The 21,406-nt window shown below is 42.4% G+C and overlaps 1 protein-coding gene across 1 annotated transcript in view; it reads left to right on the forward strand.

Moving 5' to 3' along the window:
- The first annotated feature begins 13,018 nt into the window (after positions 1-13,018).
- Positions 13,019-21,406, forward strand: part of Balat (Beta-alanine transporter) — a 78,718-nt gene continuing 70,330 nt past the window's right edge. Inside the window, exon 1 of the mRNA XM_076198763.1 lies at positions 13,019-13,037. The gene's annotated coding sequence lies outside the window, so the exon portion shown is untranslated. The remainder of the gene's footprint in view (positions 13,038-21,406) is intronic.

Raw genomic sequence — 21,406 nt, forward strand, 5'->3', positions numbered from 1 at the left:
CTTGATTATTTCAAGGGAAGATGGGGAAACAAATGGGGAGAATGATGACATAATCTACATTGTATACCAATACTTCAATTAACGGAATAAATAATATCTAAATAACTTAATAACTGCATATCTATTTGCTCACAGTATATTGCGCAGTTCCAGTCTCCTAAACACAATAATTGAATCCAGTTTTTGTACTCGCCATCCAACATACACTAGCCTGGAGTTACATACGAAACTGGAACCTACAATTTGGATTGTTGTTCGCTTCTATCCCATAACAGAACAAAAGAAAAATGAAAATCTAATTACACATGAGAACAAGTAAAATGAAAAGGATGGAAGACGAAAAGAAGAAAGATGAAAAAAGAAAGAGAAAAAGAAAGAAAAAAGGAAGGAAGAAAGAATGCGAGAAAAAAGAAATGAAGAAAGAGAGAAAGGAAGAAAGGAATAATCAAATAGATAGATAAATAAATAAATAAAATAAATAGCTAAATAAATAAATAAAGTAAATAAATAAATAAAGAGAGAAAGAAAGAAAAAAAGAAAAGAAAAAGAAACACGTCACCCCATTATGCTTGGTAGTTATTATTATTATTATTATTATTATTATTATTATTATTATTATATATATATATATATGTATATATATATATATATATATATATATATATATATATACACACACACATATACATATATGTATGTATATACATATACATATATATATATATATATATATATATATATATATATATATATATAGACAGCATATATATTTAATCTTTTTACAGCTCGTTTCCACGAGCAATGAAGGTCAAAATCATCCGGAAGTGCTCAGAATGGGTTGCACGAACAGAAGGGAATTCCCAGGGTGTCGTAGCCACACACTCAATATAAAAAATCACCCTTCTAAGGTTGTGATTTATTTAACATCTTATGCGGGGAGTATGACATCTAAATTTCCCTTTCTTTCTTATTCCGGTGGGGTTTGCATGGGTGGTAACAATGTTTTTATTTATTTATTTATCTATTTATTTTTTGTAGCCAATGATCAGCGTTTCTATCCTACTACTACTATTTCTATTATTACTGCTACTAGGGTGGCGAGCGGAAGGGGTAAGTGCCTTGACTTTGATCCCCATTCTCATTCTCTTCCAAACCACCAATCATTGATGTCATTTTGAGCACAGACCTATACAGTATTGATCCTCGCGATCCCCTGAAAGGATACATGCACAATACCTCTCCGACACAAATTGTTAAATTCTTTTAATCCCCATTTGGACTACGGTAAGATAGTTTATTCAACACGTGCGATCATTCGTTGTCAATGCTTTAGGTTAATTGTAGAAAGTAAACAAACTAGTGCAACCCACGACCCTGGAACAGAGCAGGCACTTCAACTTTTCAGTTAAACTTTTGAATCAGTTTAATCATGTCGTCCCTTTTTCATGTCTTTGTTCATGTTGTATTAGAATACAACATGAAGTACTGTATATTTAATTCTACAGAGCTATGTGCATTTGCATGATCTTATATGTACCCCCACAGCAAGAAACACACACACACACACATATATATATATATATATATATATATATATATATATATATATATATGTGTGTGTGTGTGTGTGTGTGTGTGTGTGTGTGTGTATATATATTTATATATATATATATGTGTGTGTGTGTATATATACATATTTATATATATATATATATATTTATATATATACAGTATATGTATGTTGTATGTGTGTATGTTTTCCTTAAGGCATATTGAATTATATGCGACAGCAAATTGTGCTCTGATGAGTTTTCCATGGAGATTTTCAAGTCTTTCGAAGATGTCTCTATCATGGAGAGGCAAAGAAAATACTAAGTTACCGGTAGAAGGAACCTAATGGGTGTAACACATACAGAGAAAGTATGGACATAAACGTAGAAAGTAAACACTGGGAGAATGCACATATGGTCACCTGCTGTAATCCTCTCCCAGTTTCATCGTTACCCTCTCCTAGTGTTTATATGTTCCTTTTCCCAGTGTCCACATATACCTTCTCCCAGTTCTAGGCCACAGTAACGGTCACTTCTATGTGATTTCTCCCAGTATTTATATGTACCCTCTCCCAGTGTTTACTTTCTACCTATATAACCTTACTTTCTCTATGTCTGTTACAATTGAAAATCTAAATGTCATTAGCGAAACGTCTTGTATCATGTTCCACCAATTAGATTGCTTCTACTGGTATCTTAGTTATTTCTTTGCCTCTCCATACTAGAGATATATTCAGAACACTTGAAAATCTTCATCGAATACTGACAGAGCACAATTTGCTGTCGCATATAATTCAATATACCTTAAGGAAAATATCTTTCTGCGCTACTCAAACACACACACACACGCATATATATATATATATATATATATATATATATATATATATACATATGTGTGTGTGTGTGTGTGTACACAAACATATCCCATATAAGAAGTATGTACTTTTGGATGCCTACTCCGGTGAATATTGGACCTCTTGCACATGCATATCCGCCGACATCAAGCCTCTCCATCTTCTGTTGTGTCCAAGTTCCATCCAGTTATCAGGAATGTCACTATTTCTCTTCCCCACCTCCTCCTCCCTCACGCTATCAATCCACCTCATTCGAGGTTTTCCTCTTGGTCTTCCCACTTGCACATACTCTTGGATACAAAAGGAAAGTGCAGAGACTATCTACGACGTATAGGGTTGGCATGGACTTCATGTTCCTCTTTGGCAATAGAAATGGTGCAACAAAAAGGGCGATTAAACCAGATGTTGAAATAACAGGAAAAATTTGATCATGCTCAATGCGTTTGTATTTGTTGCGTGTTTTCCGCTTCTTTGGTAAATATACCCATTTCAACAACATCACAGAACTTACTAGGTGCATGCATGAGTGTTTGGTTTGTAATTATGAGCATATTATCATTACACTTCGGCACACAATGTAATACACAAAAGAATATGTCAGATGAATGTTATCACTCATGTTTTACCATTTTTTTTAGCCTAAATATAACGAAAGGTGCCTGAACACTTACCAAGGAATACAGTGGGATATCCATCCCACTGATGGCGACAAAAATGTACTAAATCAGAAATAAAATGATCGGAGACAACCCATCATTCTCTTTAATGAAGAAGCTCCAAGCACAGGTAACAAGAAAGAAAACTACGGCCATTGTACCCAAAGACATTCGGGGAGTGGGACAGCCCAAGCATCAGGGGAATCAGGAAAAAAATACATGAAGATCCGGGTTGTACCGGGAAATTCCCTGAACGTTGGAAGCATCTGGTGAGAACCGAGAGGCATTGAATGCAGGTTTTTCAAATTTATCTTTTCCGCCTGCGTGCCTGCAGAGGTATTGTGTTAGCATGGGCATAGGTTGTATTACTCCACACAGGAAGTTGATACTTCAACTGCGTGTGTTCGTCTGGCGTCTCAAGAATTAAATATATAGAGCCGGTAAAGTGCGGCATCACGGTCTCTGTGCGACGACGCCCTTCCCCAAAGTAGTTTGAACGTGCGTGAGATCAAAATCAAATCTGTAGAGAATGTCGTCTGACAAAGTAGTCGCAGAGAAGGGATGAAAAATTCTTCGAAAGTTATTATAAGAATATATCTACGACGTTCCTATTTGAAATTAAGAAAATATATACAAGGTAAACGTCGACTTACGATGGCATTAGGTTTCGATAGAGCCATCGTAAGACGATCTCATCGTAAGTCGATCCCCACTCTGTTCCGTGGTCACTGTACCTAGCCTACCTGTATATTAACCACCAGAGATACTGAATATAGCCTATTAAACATGTACAGTAGTTTATTTAATTATTTTTATCCTTTTTACCATATTCAAACACTATAATATGTATTTTCAGTACGGGACTTAAATCTCGCGGGCAGCAGCCAATGCCAGCCGTACGACGTGACGTAATAATACTCGCATCATAAAATATAGTCACCGCTTATATCGATCGTTCTCTCTTTCACCCGCGAATTTTGAAAACCACAGAGAATGGGATTTAGGGCACATTTGAGAGAATGTAAAAACACAGGGGCGACTACAATAAATATAATCAAGACGCCGATATGGCAGCGTCGCGAATCCACTTGCTCCTCATGACGCCTACGTGTGCGGCACCGTATGGAAGGGGTTAACCCCTTCCATACGGTGCCGCACACGTATGCGTCATGAGGAGCAAGTGGATTCGCGACACTGCCATATCGGCGTCTTGATTATATTTATTGTAGTCGCCCCTGTGTTTTTACATTCTCTCAAATGATTCATTCTCTGTGGTTTTCAAAATTCGCGGGTGAAAGAGAGAACGATCAATATAAGCGGTGACTATATTTTATGATGCGAGTATTATTACGTCACGTCGTACGGCTGGCATTGGCTGCTGCCCGCGAGATTTAAGTCCCGTACTGAAAATACATATTATAGTGTTTGAATATGGTAAAAAGGATAAAAATAATTAAATAAACTACTGTACATGTTTAATAGGCTATATTCAGTATCTCTGGTGGTTAATATACAGGTAGGCTAGGTACAGTGACCACGGAACAGAGTGGGGATCGACTTACGATGAGATCGTCTTACGATGGCTCTATCGAAACCTAATGCCATCGTAAGTCGACGTTTACCTGTATAATCTTTTACTCGAGTGAGTTTGTTACCCGTTGGAAAACGTGTCATACAGTAGGAATTTTTCCCTCTGCTGTAGTGTTAATGCTAATGATAATGTCAATACTTCTGTTATTAATGACCGCCACCTCACCCCTGACTTCAGTATCAACCAAGGTTTCTCTCTACATTTTCTAGGATATTTGTTTTAGTATCATTCCAACATGGTCAGCATTTGTGAATTTACTTTATAATTGTCGATAGATATACTGTGTATGGGTCCCTCAAGCCTCTGGAACTACGCTTGTAATCATTTGCGTAGGCCAACTTTTTTTTTTTTTTTTTTTTTTTTTTCTTTTTTAAGAAAAGAACTACACTTGTGAGACTCCGTCTGTTTCCGCCGGTCAAACCTAACTTTAGATTCATTTGAGTTGTTTCACTGGACTATAACTTTATCCGGGTCATTTCACATTTCGATGGATCTACAAGGAAAAACATATCTTGACATTCTTCAGGTACTTTGTGTGTGTGTGTGTGATTCCCCAAGGTCTTCAGTCACCTATTGGGCTAGTGATCGACAGGTAATTTCCCTCCCGGATAAAAGCTCAGAGCTCACATATGGCCTGATCTATGGGTCATGCTGTGATCTTACACACACGCCCTACCAGAGTTAGACTGCCGGGTCGCAGTGCAGAGATACTGATTTTTTTTCATCCTGTATGGTACGGGAACTCGGATAGCTGAACCAGCGGTCGAGAACGGTAGCACTGTACCGTCGAGCCGGTTGTACCGTGTGTGTGTGCGTCCATCCCACGGCCAGAGTTTTGGTGGTAGGTGCATACAATTCGGCATGTGGGTACCCTTGCTTCCAGAGACCATTTTGAACTTGGCCCCACTGAGGTGACGACGGCCAATTTTGCGGAAGGGTTACAGGGCAAAAGCTGTCTCCCATTGATATTACGCGTATCGATCAATGTCCTGCATGGCCGTGTGACGTCATGGAGTCACGTGATCCAAGTGTGACGTCATGGAGTCACGTGATCCAAGTGTGACGTCATGGAGTCACGTGATCCAAGTGTGACGTCATGAAGTCACGTGATCCAAGTGTGACGTCATGGAGTCATGTGACCTACGTGTAACGTCATGGGGAACCTGATGAGACCGAGTCGCCAACGAGAGCGTGAAACCTGGTGGTGGTTTTGGTCTAAATGATGCCTCCGTAAAAAAAAAAAAAAAAAAATGAAATTGTCTAACGAAGTTTGTGCATGTGATGGAAGGTGGTAAAATGACGTACGGTGAGGGGAGACTGGGGCTGCAGTGTTTTGATCATTAAAAAAAAACTGTTTGCCAATTGTCCTGAACCCGAAAAACGGTGGGAATCGTCTTTTTTATTATTATTTTTTCAAGTGCAGTCGCCAGGTGATTTTATCCAGATTTTTTTTCCGGCAAAGCCTTTTTGTATACTATCGTTTTATTTTATTTTTATTTCTTCTGGCAATCCATTTTTTTTCTGGGTCGGGCCGCACCGACGGGTTCCTCTTCGAAAGACGGACGATCCAGTCATCGTAGTCTCGGCGAAGATCCTGTGCCCCTGGAGTCTTCCGGTCGTTCTTCTCAGGTTCTTGGCGGCGGCGTTCCCGACCGACTTCGCTGCGACCTCGAGGACCCTGGGTACGTAATAGCTCCTCAAGCGGTGCCGGCGGCGTCGTCTCGTCCTGCTCCCAAAGTGACCAGGGGAGCAGGACAGAGAGACGACCCGGATTTGCTCCAAGCACGAGTCTCTGGACACCGACACTGAATGTGCTCAGGGAAGAAAAGATACACATGCATACGGATGCATACCATACATACATACATACATACATACCATACATATATATATGAACACCATCCATGCATACATGCATACCGTACATACATATACATGCGTACGATACATACTCGTACATACATACATACATACATAAATGCATTTTGTGTATGCCTGTGTGTGTGTGTCTGTGTATGTTTGCGTGTGCGTGCACGCGCGCGCGTGTGTGATGTTTTATAAATAGCTTGTAAAATCACGAAGCGTAATCATTGCTCTCAAAGTAAGGATCAAATGTAGAATTCATCCCCCTCACCCACACACAATAATCGATAAAAGTTCGAAGTGTTCCGCCGTCACTGTGCTACGTCACTTAGGTCATGGTATATATATTTTATTACTCATTTTATGATTTAGGAGCATTAATGGTTAGATTAGGTTAGTATCGCCACCATTAATGCTCCCAAACCATAAATTGATTAAAAAAAATAATACATACATACATATACCAAGGCTTTTTTCCCCCTTCCAAGGGAGGTAACCAAAAAGGGAAAGGCATAAAAACACTCCCACCCATTTCATCCCTAAATACACTCCACACCCCTCCCACCCTTCCTCTCATCTGAGCACCTCCTGGATGACGGGTCATCCCTGCACCCTGCCCACCGCCCTGGGTCAGAAGCAGTGTCGCAAGACACAGTACATCCACAGCAAGGCCGCTTCATTTAATCGGCGACCCCCCCTCTCCGTCCCCCTTTGCATATAAGGCGAGGACGGGGAGAAATCCCTTCGGGCTGCGTCAAAATTTACTCACACATACTACCCCCCCCACCCACCCCGCCCATTCCTCCTCATGCAGTCACAACATCATCCATATACAACCATTCTCCACTCACCTCTGTCTTCCGTCCTCTCCCTTCCTTCCTCAACAGACATTCCCCTCTTCCCCAAAGCCCCCTTCACCCCATCCATCCACCTCATCCTAGGACGTCCCCTCATGTTCACTCCCTCCACATCTGCCTTCCATACCTCTTTTACTAGTCTTTCTTCACTCATTCTTTCCATGTGTCATATATGTTCATGGATACAATATAGTCGTACACTCGGGACCCGTTTGCCGTCGTACTCTTTTTATAATAACTTACGATTTGTGATTAAGATGTAATACAACAGTGTACAAACTTGTATGGATGACCACTATTGATTCCAAAGCCATATTCCTAGCGCAGTTACCCCCACCTCCCAGACGATGCAAAAAAGTAACTAAAATAAATAAACAAATAAAATGAATAAGTAGAATAATAATAATAATAATAATAATAATAATAATAATAATAATAATAATAATAATAATAATAATAATAATAATAATAATAATAATAATGGGCATAGGTTGTATTAATCTACACAGGAAGTTGACACTTCAACTTCATGAATTCGTCTAGCGTTTCAAGAATTAAATATATAGAGCCGGTAAAGGGCGATATCTCGGTGTCTGTACAACGACGCCCTGTCCCAAAGTCGTTTGAACTTAAGTGAAATCAAAATCAGATCTGTAGAGAATGTCGTCTGACAAGTCGTCGCAGTGAAGGGATGGAAAATTCTTCGAAAGTTATTATAAGAATATACCTACGACATTCCTATTTGAAATGAAGAAAAAATATATATTTTTTTTACTCGAGTGAGTTTGTTACCCGTTGGAAAACGTGTCATACAGTAGGAATTTTTCCACCTGCTGTAATATTGATGCTAATGATACTGTCAACACTTCTGTAATCAATAACCACAACCCTGTCTTCAGCATTAACCAAGGCTTCTTTCTAAATTTTCTAGGATATTTGTTTCAGCATTATTCCAATATGGTCAGCATTGGTGAATTCACTTTATAATTGTCAATAGACATTCTCTGTCCCTCAAGCCTCTGGAACAAACCTTGTTGTAATCATTCGCGTATTCATCTGTGCGTGTTTTTATTTTTTATTTGCAGTCTACAAAATCATTGCCAGGGTGATATACAAACGGCTCCTACCATACACTGAACCCTTGTTAGGCGAGTACCAAGCTGGGTTCAGGCCTAACAGAGCAACATCAGAGCACATCTTCATGTTCCGCCAAGTACTGGAAAAGAGATGGGAGTACGCTCAGGATTTTCATATGGTATTTGTAGATTTCAAGCAGGCGTACAATTGTATCCATAGAGAAATATTTTGGAAAGTCTTGGCCCTCCTTGGAATCCCATCCAATCTGATAAGACTCGTTCAGACCCTGTACAACAGTACGACTTCCCGTGTGAGGGTCTCAGGAAATTTTGGTGAGGCTTTTCAGATTGCGTTTGGATAAGGCAGGATGCCTATTAGCCTGTATCTCCAGAGTAGTAGTAATAGAGTAGTATGGAAGAAAAGAGCTACACTCGTGAGACCCCGTCTGTTCCCACAAGTCAAACCTGACTAGATCCATTTGATTTGTTTCACTGGACTATATCTTTATCCAGGTCATTTCACAATTCGATGGATCTAGAAGGAAAAACATTTCTTGGCATCCCTCAAGTATTTTGTGTGCGTGTGTGTGTGTGATTCCCCACGGTCTTCAGTCACGAAGTGATCGACAGGTAATTACCCTCCCGGATAAAAGCTCAGAGCTCATACATGGCCTGATCTATGGGTCATGTTGTGATCTTATACACATGCCCTACCAGAGTTAGAGTGCCGGCTTGCAGTGCAGAGATACTGATTTTTTTTCATCCTGTATGGTACGGGAACTCGGATAGCTGAACCAGCGGTCGAGAACGGTAGCACTGTACCGTCGAGCCGGTTGTACCGTGTGTGTGTGCGTCCATCCCACGGCCAGAGTTTTGGTGGTAGGTGCATACAATTCGGCATGTGGGTACCCTTGCTTCCAGAGACCATTTTGAACTTGGCCCCACTGAGGTGACGACGGCCAATTTTGCGGAAGAGTTACGGGGTAAAAGCTGTCTCCCATTGATATTATTAAAGGCGCTGAATGATCATTTTGGTCCCAGTGCCTGGCCGTCGGCCAAAAACTCATAAATCAAACCATTGATATTACGCGTATCGATCAATGTCTTGCATGGCCATGTGACGTCATGGAGTCACGTGATCCAAGTGTGACGTCATGGAGTCACGTGGTCCAAGTGTGCCGTCATGGAGTCACGTGGTCCAAGTGTGACGTCATGGAGTCGTGTGACGTCATGGGGAACTTGAGACCGATTCGCCAACGAGAGCGAGAAACCTGGTGGAGGTTTTGGTCAAACTGATGCCGACGTAAAAAAAAAAAAAAAAAAAAAAAATTAAATTGTCTGACGTCGGTACATGTGTTGAAGGTGTTAAGATGAAAATGACGCACTGTGAGGGGAGACTGGGGCTGCAGAGTTTTGGTAAAAAGAAGAAAAAATGTTGACTTGCGAACTTCCTGAATCCGAAAAACGGTGGGGGTCTTTTTTTTTCCAAATGCAGTTGCCAGGTGATTTTATCCGGATGCTTTTTTATATATATATATTTTTTTTTATTCATTCATTTTGTTTGTCCCGGCATAGCCTTTTTGTATACTATTGTTTTATATTTTTTCACGGCGAGCCGTTTTTTTCTTTTTCTTTTTCTGGGTCGCAGTTGGTCGGGCCGCACCGATGGATTCCGCTTCGAAGAACGAACAATCCAGAGTCATCGGAATCCGGCGAAGATCCTGTGTCCCGGAGTCTTCCGGTCGCTCTTCTCATGTTCTCGGCTGCGGCGTTCCCGACCGACTTCGCTGCGACCTCGAGGAAATGGGGAACCGAAGAACTCCTCAAGTAGTGCCGGCGGCGTCGTCTCGTCCTGCTCCCAAAGTGACCAGGGGCGCCCGGGCCAGGGGCTCTGTCCCCTGCTGGACAGAGACAACCCGGATATGCTCCAAGCACGAGTCTCTGGACACCAACACTGAATGTGCTCGGGCAAATAAAGATATACATACATACATACATGCATACATACATACGTACATACATACATACATACGTACATACATACATGCATACATACATACATACATACATACATGCATACATACATACATACATACGTACATACATACATACATACATACATACATACATACATGAATACATGCATACATATACCAAGGGATTTTTCCCCCTTACAAGGGAGGTAGCCAAAGTAAAAGGCATAAATCTACTCCCATCCCATTTCATTCCCACATTCTCCACTCTCATTCACTATTACTCCCTCCCTCTTGTCTTCTCTTGGATGAGAGGTCATCCCTGCATCTCGCTCACTACCCTGGGTCAGAAGCAATGCAGCAAGACACAGCACACCCACAGCAAGGCTGCTTCATTTAATCGGCGATCCCCCCTCTCTGTCCTCTCATGTAGAAAAAGAGAAGACGGAGAGAAATCTCTTTGGGCTGCGTCAAACGAAACATAATGTTTATTAACAAATGTAGAAAAAAAAAATATCATCACCTCCTGGACGACAAGATGATTAAAAAATTATAGAATGTTTGATCCGTCTTAGAATATGTAGGAGTGTTCTTCACATAAAATGTACAAAGATAGATTAAAACACTTGACTTGTCATAAGTGACGAAATACGCGGGCAAATGAAAACCAGTGTATTTGTTGCAAACAACCTAACATAACTTTTCATTGTAAATTAACTTGTCATTCATTGTTTTTTACAATTTTGATTATTGGATCATTGTCATGATGCAAAATGCTGTGAAAATAGGCCTTCTACAAAAAGGCAGATTCGATTAGAGAAAATGAACTTAATTCGGCCATTCACGGGGGTAGAGACCAGAGGAAGGAATATTATCCTTGAGTTAATTTGAAGTAAAAAGAGTAGACAGTCATTAAAAAAGGAATTTGGTCCAGCGGAGGGAAAATTATTTGAGTCTACAATTCTCCTTCACAGGAAATCTGGCTTATGCTAAATTTCCCAGGCTGTGGAGAGGGACATTTCGGAGGAAAACCAGAAAGGAAGAGAAAAATGCCAAAATTTGTATAGTTACCCCTTAAATATTTTTATTTTCTATGAATATGAAATTTGTTATTCCTTTTTCTGTTCTAATCTAAATAGCGTCTGCGAACTGCTACATTACAAAAGAAATACGATATACCAATATCTAAATTTCCTTGTTGTTGTTGTTTTTATTTGCTGTTCCAATATAGATAGCGTTCTGCGAACTGCTGCATCACAAAAGAAGTACGACGACCCGATATTCAAGTTTCTTTATCGTTTATTTTTTTTGCTGTTCCAATCTAGACAGAGTTCTACGAACTGCTACATTATAAAAGAATTACAAGCTGATGTTGAAGTTTCTTTGTTGTTGTTGTTATTGTTTTTGTTTTGTTTTTGCTGTTCCAATCTAGATGGCGTTCTGTGACCTACTACATTCATACCAAGATTCGAGTTCTCTTCTAGTTATCATGCCGTGTGAGTAATTATCAAATATTTGTGTCGAAGTTCATGTGGAATGATTGTGTTGATTTTTGCACATATTTAGTACAGTTATGTCGGGAATACATCCCGACAGAGGCATTCTGTAGAGTAAATAAGCTAATATTACAAATTAATATAGGGATCTGTGGTTACGGCCTCAGTTGATTTAGTGAACTGATAGCTGTAGAATTAGGGTTAGGATTGAAATATAGCAATTAAGTATATCAAGCTGTATGAAATTTGTATTTTAGAATGCCTGGTATATGAAATTATGCATTAGAATTATATAACTTTATTTTTCCTTTTAGATAGAGTGGCCTATCATTTTTGTTTATATATACGAAAACATTATATAAAACATTATGTAAAGGACTCGACGCCGCAATTACACCAAGCTGGTTGACTACCCCCTCTCAGGGAAGTTGAGTTACCGACATAACATTTTCATTATAAATCTTTTTATTTACCACTTGGTGACTCTTCCGTCTTGAATATTGGTCCTGGTGCATTACCCATCTCTAGTTCCCATGTATAGGGATTCTATAATATATGTATCGTGCAACATTTTCACTTCAGTTAAGGTGAAATTGTACCTCCCATAGACCTTTGGCAACGAGAGGTCAAAGGTCACTAGGCGTTCGGCGCCAAGAGGGGCTCCTATAAGGCAGGCCAAGTCCAAGACAAGAGATGAAACTGTCCAAAAGTGTTCGTGATTCGTGAACAGGGAGTGATATGAAAATTAACCCCAATTACAGACCTCATATATACCCTATCGTGTGAAGTGTTTATGCGACGAAGCGTGTGTTAAGCCAGTGAGGGGATTCTATGAGAGAGCCACTCCCCTCAATACATACCTTTATCCTTCTCCCCATTCCCATACATAACCCCCATACCACGCCCGAAGTCGTCGCATACATCACTGTCACTAACCCAAACATAGACAAAGAAAACCATCAAGTGGCCCCAAGGTCACGGTAAGTTATAACTTGACAGTTACATGAAATATCCAAACAAACCTGAATGATTGAAATGATTATATATTCGCAAAGATAAATGATGCTTTGTGATGCCATTGTACTTTCCAGGATTCGACGAGTCCCTGCTGATCACAGGTATGTAGTTTTGTTGTTGCTGAAAGTTTTACAGTTCACACAAATGACCCCAGAATTAACTCAATGGGACGGTCATCTAGATTAATTTACATCGACAACATTTCGTATCAAAAGGGATGGGAAATCTATCGGAAGTCATAATATTCTCCACATAGTGTTTGCTGTTGAATATACCACTCATCCTAATAATTGTTTACTTTGTACATAACTTTATTAGTATTCGTCCATGTTTATATGAGGGTGGTTGAAACCAAGGATTAAAAATCAGAAATCAGTTAATACTATAATTTCATTTTTTTTTTTTTTTTTTGCTAGTGAGGGGATATTACATAGTTTCAAAAAAATCGTTTTGATAAAATATTTAAAAATATATCACCACATATGGAAGCCAAACATTAATGGCTTAGAAATCAACTCGCATATGGTATGGAATTCAGAGTTGTAGAGAAAGTATAAAGCACCAACGAAAATTGGCTAGATTTCACCTCTTCATTATACAAACGTGTGAATGTGTGCATTAATGAATTAAATGAATAAAGAAATAACATAATCAAATTTTATATCGTAGAAAAAAAATTACGTTTTCATACAATAAAAATATACGATCTTGTATCTTTGGCACGAATGTTACCAAATTGTGTTTTCACGGTCCCTGTTTGCTTGTTCGATAACGTTGTTTTAACAATTCGTGTGTGTGTGTGTGTATGTGTTTATATATATATATCATAACCTATACATATATATATATATATATATATATATATATACATATATATTGTTGAGACATTCTGACAGGTTGATGTAAGCGGAATAGGAAACACGGGAGTCTTATTTATCATATTTAATTGTAAAAAAAAAAAAAAAAAAAAAAAAAAAAAATCTTCATTGTTACGTTAGCCACTGTGATGTTCACACTCGTTACCAACTATGGTAACTCGGGGAGGTGGTGAGGTCCACCCCATGTATATAATGCCCACAGCCCGTTTGTAAACCTATTCCTTTGAAAAAGCATACCTGCGAAACTAGTCAGCAATAAACTCAAGACTAAGACTCCTGTGTTTCCTATTCCGCTTACATCTTATATATATATATATATATATATATATATATATATATATATATATATATATATATATATATATATATATCAACACAAGCACACACACACACACACACATATATATATATATATATATATATATATATATATATATATATATGCATGCATACATAGTAAACTAAAAGGTGATTAGGTGTCAAATAAATACAGGTTACTAAAGGTGATAGACTACGTTGACAGAAAAGATCTACTGATTAAGTATAGGAGGGTTCTAAGAGGTCATGAAAACAAATTAAGGTACCCTGCGTGTCTAAAAGATGTGAAGGAATAGTTTTCAATATGGGTGCATAAACAGTTAAAATAGCTTAGAAGAATCCCAAGCTGGAACAATTCAGGAATTCCAATCTAAATAATTGGGAATCAAAGATAAAGAAGTTGCAAATGTACGAGTTTTGAGGCGAGGTATGATAACTGGATAATAGGAAACGGGTCGAACGTTGCTCCTTTCCTGTACACTACAGTTAGGTCAATGCAAGATGAGATCTCTAATAAAACGACCGTAGAAAGAAATCAGCTAAGACAGAAGCGAAGCACTATGACGTCTCTGCAATTTTTTTTTAACTTGCTGTAACCACCCAGCTTTTATTCATCTTTAGTTCCCTCAGTAGTGTAGCAAACGCTACTCAGGCAGACTACGTGGTCAATCCGTTCTGCTTTATTGTGTTGTTTATTGTTTGAAAATTGGGAAGATGAATTCCCAAGGGCTTTTAGGATGAACCCGTTTGAAGGGTGATTACGTATGAAGTTCAGCGTCTAGAAGCCAGGAGAACGGCAAAACAAGAAGAGAAGAGAACACGTCATAAAGAACGCTCAGAGCAGCGGACAACAACAAACCAACCCTATACTCATCACCATATCTGTCCTCACTGTCATCGTATGTGTAGCTCACGTATTGGCCTCATCAAGGTCTAAGTAAACAGGTCTAACCGCTGGAGCAGTTCTGCGCACCTTCTGACGTCTTTTGGATGCGTCCATTTTCTCTTTGTGATACACTGAAGAAAACTGTGAAACGCCAAGGAAGACAGGAACTATAATATTTTATATATTATATATATCATATTATATATCATATATATATATTCATATATAGACATGAACTATAATATTTTATATATATATTTTATCTAATATTTGTCAGAATATAACTAATTGAGTGGAGCAGTGCGAGCGAAGGCGACGTCATTTTCGAACGACGGACCAGCTTCAACTGACAGCTATAGGACCCGCTAAACCCACTTTGAACAGCCAGGTGACGTTCACGGGCCCGCTGCGCCAACTCCCTCGAAATTCGGTCGGAAGTGGTTAGACCTTATATTCTTAGATCTTGGGCCTCATCAGCCACCTGCGCACACACCAGTCATAATCTCACTTTGTGATGTTAGTTGGTGTAGAGAATCATACTCAGCAATGAGTGATCCCATGAATGATGTATACATGAAGAATATGTATGCACATCCTGTTGAATGCACCCTTTCTAATACTAACAATGGTACATTAGCAAGGTATAGTTATATATATTAGAAAATTTAGAGGGGGGCTGACACTCCACCAGCCGACGCAGTTCGCACTGGCTTAAATGGCTGCAGAGTCGACGCACAAAACCCTCAAATGTTGTCAAGGGCCTTCTCCTCAGAAATTCAGTTGCGGGGCAATGTTGAAGATAGTGGTGTAGGGTAGCATCTGGGTGGTGACAATGATGACATCTTTCTTCTGGCGTCGAGCTGTTTTTGACTTGCCAGAAACAACGGTCCTCCAGCCTCAGCTAGAAGAGCAGCCTCAACTTTTCTAAGCCTAGGGCGAGAAAGTGCAAGGGGTTCATAGTCAGCGACTGCTTTGTATCACTTCGCTCTCTCTGACACTTCTGCCTCCAGTCTATGCTGGAGGAACCGTTGTACCTGGGTTAGAGCCCTGGTGCACTGGCGCAATTGGTTTTTGCTGAGAGGGACGACAACATCGACTTCGGGTCTTTGGCGCTCCGCCTCCGCCTACATGGCTTGGCACCCAGTTGAGCGTAACACTCCTGCCTTGCTGGTGGAGCTTCAGCAGGAGTGCTAGGATGGAGGTCAGTAGGCGTACATTGTCGTTGAGTTGTGTAAAGTTCAAGCTGCCTAACAGAGACTGAGTCCGTGTAGACCACCACAGGACCAGATCCAGTTATTAGAGCATGCTCTAACGCTCCCTGGACCCCTATGGCCTCGGCTTGAAGAGTGGACGCATGGTCAGATACTCTCCTAACAAAGGTCAAACCATCCACCATGAAGGCAGCCCCCACCCCCACCCCTGCATTACGAGGCTTGTTGGGGTCCACGGAACCATCCGTATAATAGACCGCCATCCCAGGTCTCGATAGTGTGCGGGTGCCCTGTCAGGCCTACGCTCGTACTCTTTCCTGGTCACATAGCTTCTTCTTACTGGAAAGATTAGCAACAACGAAAGCTGCAGGTACAGATAGCCATGGAGGTGGGGATTTGAACTTCGGGTGAGGAGAGTCCCTTTCTCAAGGAAAGCACTGGTGAGCCCAAAGGAGTCCAGGAGTCTAGCCGCTTGAGGTATCCAGGTACCACGGTGGATAAGGGTATCCACCCGTCCCAGAGCTATCGCAACGCTCTGACTCAGCTCAGTTATCCTGGGGCTCTGGACTATCTTGCCAAGAAAGTCAACCTCCAGCCTTCTGATCGGTAATGTTATTGAAGGCAATGAAGCCTCCATCTGGAGGCTAACAGTCTTGGTCCAAGGTTGAGCCCCCAAGATAATCCTCGCTGCGACATTCTGGCGAGGGTCCAGTTCTCCAAGCGCAGCATTCACCACAGTTATGAGAGCTGGGACAGCGTAGTCCACCAAACTGCGGACCGCTTGGACGTAGAACGTACGAAGGACTTGGTGTGTGGCACCGTGCCTTCCCTATCAGTGCTCTCATGACTGGTTAGCCTTCTGCCTCTCCTTGAGATAGGATAGTTCCTTCTCAAAGGTGAGCCTCATATCAATCCAGAACCCCAGGTACTGAAACTGATGGACCCAGTCCTGCTCAAGGCCTTGGATGTTGAAGTGCTCCCCTCACTCCAGAGACCTATTGCCATGGCTTTCGATTTTAAAGGGGCAACATTCGGTCGCTACAGTGTTTAAGCAGCGCTGGGCTCTGCGAAAACACTGTCGCTTCCCAGTAATTATGAGAGCAAGGTCGTCTGCACAAGAGACAATCTTGCACCCATTCAGGAGAGGTAGTTCCAGAATGTTGGAGATGATCATATTGAACACAGGGGGGTTGAGGACCCCTCCCTGTGGAGTGCCATTCTCCAGCATTCTGGCCTCCGATATGTGACCCTGAAATATTACTTTCGCAGATCTATGACTAAGATAGACAGCAATTCAAGAAAGCAGCTTGCCTTTTACACCCTTGCGAGCAAGAGTGTTTAATATCACCACTGGACTGGCCAGCTTAAACGCCTTTTCCAAGTCCAAAAAGACCACGATGGACGGGCTGCCACTGACAGCACTGAGGAGTGTTGCTAAACTGTTTGTTGTGCCAATGGCCCAATCCCCCTGCAGTAAGCATGTACATGCTCATGAATGGGACCCAGTTTCCACAGCAGCCTGTTTAGCACCACCTTCTCCACTGTCTTCCCTATACAGCTTGTCAGGCTGATGGGACGATAGACACCGGGCTCTTTGGGCTTTGGAATCGGTATTATGATTGCCGTCTTCCAGGCTGGCAGTGTGCCAGTCTTCCAAGATGCGTTTATGACCGTAAGAAGAGCTTCATAACCCGCCGGTTCAAGGTGGGTGAGCATGGAATAGGTGACAAGACCCTCTCCAGGTGCTGTATCTAAACTGGTCCTATGTGTGGCCCGTAGCTCCATGAGCGTAAAGCTAACATTAGTCTCATCCGATCGACTCATCATATCCTCAGTTCCGAGGTACCGCACCCCCTGTAGGTATCTGCAGTGTGTCTTGAACACACTGCGGGAGTGAGTTGCTACTGGAACGAGAAGCAAACTCTCGCACCAGCCGCTGCCTCTCGACATCAGGGGCATGATCAGTGCGTCGCGGTCGAGTCCTGCCGGTAGCTCTACGGAGCTTGGACCACAGTTCTGCTAGGGAGACGTGAGCGTTAAAGCCCTCACACCATTCCAAGAACTTTGCTCGCTTGGCATCTACAGCCGTGGCTGCGCGTCATGAACTGCAGCGCGCAAGTTGGCCAAGTTAGTCTGAGTCCGGCGCCTTCGGAGAACACGCCTGAGCATGTTGACCCGATGGTTGGCTTCCCTCACCTCAGGGGTATAAAACCAGCTGTTCTTATGTTCCCTGGTGGACTGGCCAGATTTCGGGATGGCTCTGCTGGCAGCCTCTTGAAGGGTCGCAGAAAAATCAGATTCTAACGTATCCATGTCCTATGGTGGAACGTATGAAGCTGCCCATTCTTCAATAGATCTCTCGAAGGTCGGCCAGTTTGCCAGAGCAGTTTTCCATCTGGGAACAGGTAGTATAGATGGTATGGGTGGTGCATCCCTTGTGTGCACAAAGACACCGAAGTGATAACTGGTTACATTAGGATGCATCTCCCAGATTACCTGAGGGCACAGAGTTGCCGTCGCCAAAGTCAGATCAAGTCGTCTACCTTGCACGTGCCTCGGATTCCCATTATTCAACAACGCAATGCCAGGACATTCATCTAACATGTAACTTAAAAGGGTCCCAGCAACATTGGGCACGCGCGCGTCGGCACTAAGTCAGTAAACGCACAAAACCTGTCTATCTCGCAGCAATCAATGAACACGAGGCCCGAGTGCGCTAGGTGTGCGAGACCGGGTAATGCGTGTAAAAGTATACATTGTAAATATGCCCGGCTATACACGATTTTTCGTGTACACCACCCGTGGGAGAGGCGCAGTTGACAAATAGTCTGTACGGTGTGGCTTAGGTAGGATGGGTCTCAGGTGTTTGTGTTTGGGGTGCAGTCTTTCTAGGTGTCTCATGTGAAGTTTCTGTTTGTGTTGGTTGAGTGGACGGGTGTTAGAATCTCGGTAAAGCGACTCAGCGGTTCTGAAGTCGTTCCATCGTGAACCCGGGATGAATTTGACTGCGGTATTCTGAACCTTTTGATGGTCGTAGTTATTAGTGGGACATGTCAGCTGGCTCAATCCCCGGGGACTTTCACAGAATTGGTCTGACTAAGGCTAGGTACAATAGACGTTTGGTGGACAGTGTTGCGGTTTTGAAGCGTTTTAGTCTTCCCAACACAGCCCTTGCTTCCTGTCTGCGGAAGTGTGGGGTCCAGGTAAGGCCACTATCCAGTGTGCTACCCAGCACACAGAAATGGTCTTTCACTGGGACGTTTGTGTTGTTTATTCTAAGAGGAGTGTTCGTAATTGCTCTGTTTGTATGCTTGCAGCGGAAGTGTACAGCTTTGCATTTCGACGCGTTGGTCTTAATGCGTTACTGTTGCTCCCATGCGCGTCTAGTATGTTTTGCATTACGTGTAACGCTCCCTACAGCGTTTTATGTCTGCTACTGTGATTAATGTCATCCGCATACGAAAGAGTAAGAGCTCGATTGTGTGAGTAGGCCGGCTCTAGCAAGTCATTCGTACATAGATTGTACAGAGTGGGGGAAAGGACTGACCCTTGCGGTACTCCAGCCTTCGGCACAAAAGGTCGGAACAGACAACCCCGCCACTTTATTCTTATTGTCCTGTCGTCCAGATAGTTGCAGAGCAACCATGTGAACGGCAGGGCAAACTCGAAGTTGTGGAACAATTTGCACTTAAGGCCTTCATGCCAGACAGTATCGAATGCCTTCTCCACATCCTTACAAACCAAAATGGCCTTACCAGGGTGACCGTCTGGCTTATATAGTGAGCTCCGGGATCTCACGGCAGTCCCATCGGGCAATCAGTGATCGCTTCGTGACATGATGGGCCGCCGTACCTGCGTGTCCCTGACAGTGGCGAATGTTAGAGTAGCGACTAAGGACGGCAAGGCGTTCTCGTCCAAGTAGCCAATCAGCGGCGTTGTCCGCGGCTCGTCTCAGCGGCCAATCAGCTGTCAGCCTGCATCTAGTGAATCGCTTTGTGGCGTGGTCGCTACGGTAGCGAAGGAGGAATGTTGCATGACTTATTAGGAGCACCAAATTATTCTTAATAACTTTCCAATTATTCTTACAAGTACAACACACACACACACACACACACACACACACACACACACACACACACACACACACACACACACACACACACACACACACACACACACACACACACACACACGCGCGCACACATACACACACTCGCATATGCACACACACATCCACGCATATGCGCACACACACATTCATTCACGCGCGCGCACACACACACACACACACACATGCACACATATATACACACACACACACACATGCATACACACACACACATACACATGCACGACGCACACACACACACACACACACACACACACACACACACACACACACACACACACACACACACACACACACACACACACACACACACATGCACACACACACACACACATGCACGACGCACACACTCCATATGCGCGCGCGCACACACACACACACACACACACACACACACGCGCGCGCGCGCGCGCGACTCGTGGCGCAGTTGGTAAATTTCCCGGCTGCCATTACGGTGGTCCGGGTTCGAATCCCGCCCAGGTCTAAAATAATTTCAGTATTGCTGCATTCCGGGTTGTTACTCCAATTCTCGTGGGCGGGGAGTTGGGTGTGTGTGGGTGTAAGGTCACATCATTTCCCATAGATCGGTCATATATGAGCTCTGAGCTCTCCCCCGGGAGGGAAATAGCTGTCGGTCACGAGCGCAACACGTAATCCAAGACCATGGTGAATCACACACACGCATATGCACGCACGTGCACACACACATATGCACGCACACACACACACACGCATATGCATGCACACACACGCATATGCACGCACACACACGAATATGCACGCACACACTCTTGGGTATGTACGCACACACACACACGCATATGCACGCACATACACACGTATATGCACACACACACACACAAACACGCGCGCGCGCAAAGGTTTTATTAGTGTATCACAATGAATACCTTATTTAGTTGCACTCGTCGGACACAAACAGACATTTATACACATCATCATCAATTAGGAGCATACACCCGGGGAGGGAGGAGTCGCTTCGATCATACGCAGGCGCCAGTCCCAACCACAGTCTCTCTCGGCAAACTCC

This window comes from Oratosquilla oratoria, chromosome 15 (assembly GCF_046742065.1).
Source record: "Oratosquilla oratoria isolate Oo_2021 chromosome 15, ASM4674206v1, whole genome shotgun sequence".
NCBI lineage: Eukaryota > Metazoa > Arthropoda > Malacostraca > Stomatopoda > Squillidae > Oratosquilla > Oratosquilla oratoria.